This window comes from Sphaeramia orbicularis, chromosome 12 (assembly GCF_902148855.1).
Source record: "Sphaeramia orbicularis chromosome 12, fSphaOr1.1, whole genome shotgun sequence".
Classification (NCBI taxonomy): domain Eukaryota; kingdom Metazoa; phylum Chordata; class Actinopteri; order Kurtiformes; family Apogonidae; genus Sphaeramia; species Sphaeramia orbicularis.
Genome location: NC_043968.1, coordinates 50,269,624 through 50,273,425, shown reverse-complemented (window position 1 = coordinate 50,273,425; position 3,802 = coordinate 50,269,624).

Here is a 3,802-nt window from a genome sequence, read left to right as displayed (position 1 = left end):
ACAATTGTATATGAAATGACATTGCATTTGAGCTTTGACAATATTAAATATTAAATCCAACTGAACACATGACCTGGACCCTCGTGAAGGTCCTCATCCATATCGTCAGGTCCTGATCTGTGGCTGGTCTGGATCTGGACTGGTCCTATTCCTGTGGTCTCTCTTCTGGTTTGCTATAAAAAAAATATGAACAAAATGAACAAATGACCCAAATAAAGAGACAATTAAAAATACACAAAATGTCCAAGATGCTCATTAAAATGAACAGCAATTTCCAAATGAATCAGTTAAATGTGTCACCTATCTGTGCTGATGTTGTGCTTCTTTCACCTGGTCTGTGCTGGGTCAGCTGGTGGTGTGGGTTTGGGGACTTCTTCACCACTGACTTCTGGATCCTGTTGGAGAATTTTCTGAAACACGAGAAGAATCTGGACAATACCAAGTCAGGATTAAAAACATGTTCAACACAATGACCAGCAATTGAATGAAGAGAAAAATTGCTGGAGACACATGCATCTCCACGATTGCCAGGAAGAGGGCAAGTGTGCACATCTATGCTCTACCAAACCACGGACCCTCAGGAGACCATAGATCAAGTCCAGGTTGCCCTGTTGACAGCCTGAGGGCAGGGGGCTGTGTCTTCGAGCTGGACCGTCCATCCCTTGCCCCCTGTCCTCTGCCTCTCAGGTGACCCTGGACCTTGGGCAGCAGGACGCAGAGCGCCGGGGACAGATGGTCCGTATTGGAGATGCAGATGCCTTAAAGCCAGAGGGCAGGGGTATGCTTCTTCAGCCCACACGGTCAGGGGCCACCTGAGGACTGCAGGTAGAGGGAAGGGGACTGTGGATAATCAGGTTCCACCTGAAAGCTGGAAGCAGAAGCCAGGGGGTTGCAGATGGTCAGGGGGGCAACTGAGAGTCAGAGGTAGAGGGCAGGGGATGGCCTGTCTGGGTTAGAGCCAGAGTCGGATGGCAGGGGGCTGCGGACAGTCAGGGGGCAACTGAGAGCTGGAGGCAGAGGGCAAAGGGCAGGGGACAGATGGTCTGGGCTGGGGAGACATAGATGCCTTACAGCCAGGGGTGGAGGGCAGGGGCCACCTGAGAGCCAGAGATGGAGGGTATGGGGCTGTTCCTCCAGTCACAAAATGATCAGGGGCCACCTGAGAGTCAGAGGGCAGGGGGCTGTGACCCAGTCCAGACCGTCCGCCCCCTGCCCTTGCCCCCTGTCCTCTGCCTACGGCTCTCAGGTGGCCCCTGACCATCTGCAACCCCCTACCCTCCACCTCTCAGTGGCGTTTGGATTGTTTTTAAGCTTACAACCTGCAATATTTTGACAACAGAAACTTTGTTGATCGTCGTATTTTCAGACAACATTTTTTGGATGCTTGATAACATGTGGTGAGGTGTCTGTAGAAAGTTGTAAACAAAAGACACAGATGTGAGTGGGATCCTTGTTAATGTCATTCATTCACAAATCTGTTACGATTCGCATTTTGTTATCAAACTGGCCTCTACAATAAGGCATTGTATGTTTTGATACATGTTTAGCTTGTTTGTCAATATAGAGCATTATTCCTGGCTAGGCTCAGTGCTACTTTCACACAAGGTGATCATACTGGTTTTGTTTCTTTTGGGACTTCGGCTAATGTTTTAGTTCATGTGTCAAGCAGGTGAAGCATTGCACTTGGGAGTGCTGCCGTAGTTCTGGTTCTAAGACTGTCGTCCTGGTTCTAGGCTATCAGTATCCAGGTACATAAATACCCACTGCTAGTCTGCACAGAAGACTAGGGTCGAGATTAGCTTAGCTCCTGTGGATAGTTTAAGGGGAATAAGAGGACGGGTGCCCATGAAATGTTTGCAATGACTCGATAATGTCCATAAAGCACAGTGTCTCAGATTTCAGAAACCTTTTGAATTTTTCCGACTGGACAAATCTGAATGCACAGGGCACAGGGCAGGGCAGTGTGTCAGACTTGACACAGTCGGATCCAGACTGGATCCCTAAGTAAAAACTATTGCATTGTAACACAATACTTTTGCGTTATAACGCAAAAACTATTGTGTTATAATAAAATACTTTTAATTTTTTTCATGTCCCTTCCCAGGCTCTGTATGAATGTGTTGGTCCTGAGATATTTCCAGGGTGAGCCTGATATCTTATGTCCATAAAATAATGGACTCCTAAATGATTTGGGACTATATGTAGGTACAATACTGTGCACAAGGCAGCCTTTATAGCATTATATTGTATATTATTTATTACAAGAAATATGCAGGAAATGAATGTACAGTATTGAAACACACTACAGAAAACAATGAGTAAATCTTCAGTAAATCTTCAATGCTCTCCGTCGACTGTCTGGATGTTTCCTTAAGTAATCTTAATCTAATAAACTTCAGAATGTTCAAGAGGCTTTCATGGTCTTCTGTCATTTTTTCTGTACAGATGGTCCCATATAGCTTCTGCAATATTCAGAGTTTTGTTTTGTTTTTTCTTAAATGCATAGCCACATTTATGCATTTCTCAGTCTTTGTAGTAATATACAGTATGTACAACTGGAATACAGCAAATATGTAAACAGTATATAGAATATAAAACAAAAATGCATTTCATTTTATGTTGCCTAAGACTTTTGTCCTGAATGTGGAGTGTTTGTATCCATGTGAGGTAGCTTTAGGTTTGACTGTTGTATGTAGGCCTACATGTAAATGTTTTGGGTTTCTCTCTCTCTCTCTCTCTCTCTAGCTGTGTTTCACTGGATATATCTTGTGTGTTGTGTTTTAAAGGTCCTATATCATTAAAAACTATCTTTATTGTCAACATGCTGTGTATAAACTAATTGAGCATGTGATTGGCATCATCATTACCAATGTTCGTAACAGGCAGACCCTGTAATTCCATAAATTCAGCACCAGAGAGCAGTGTGACACTTTAGTTATAAGACAAATGAACCAATGGCATGTGGAAACTGAAGGTCAAATTTAGTTATGATGGAAAAACAAAATCAAACACCACGAACAACTGAATAGTTAAGGGTGAAAATGTGTTATATCATAGCAACCTACTATTTAAGAAGAAATGCTGTTGTGTGCTGAAGGCTGCTGTCTTAAAGTGACATTTAGATTCTTCTTTTTAAATTTTATTTATTTATAGTATTTCTTTTCTAAAAAAAAAATAAATAAAATAAAACATTAAGAACATTTTGTTTGCTGTTTTGATGAGTAGAATTTTGTGGGTCAGCAAAGTGTTATTTGACCTTGTCTTCTTGTATTCTGGTAAAACTCAGATGTAAAGGTTATGAACCACTACTGTACATTTACAAGTGTGTTGTCAGATGTAGGTAAACAGTAGCTTAGCCTTAAATTTGTGGAAGGCTGGTGCTGTGATGGATTTTTGTTTGACTCTTGCATGCCTTTGGATCTATATTATTACAGTAGTTATAACTGAAGTTAAACATAACTTATAGGTCATTTAAAAGAGAAGCACTTTTGGTGAAATTACTGACTAAATGTGTAAATTCAGATATGTAATGGTAGATGGTGATCATTTTTTACACAGAAAATATATTGTGCATTAGAGCTGATACACAGCAGTACAGGCATCTCTGCAGAGTTCTTCTGTGTCCTCTGGTTAGTTCTGTGCTGAAATGATAGTATACGGAAAACCCTGCAAAAGATTTACATAAAAAAAAAAAAACCCTCTGTTCAGAGATGTTGTGATGCACAGCGCAGTCTGGTGGTCAGTCTGTGCAACTGCCAGTAAATCTCAAGGATGTATGCGTAACAAAGACCCAAAACATTAC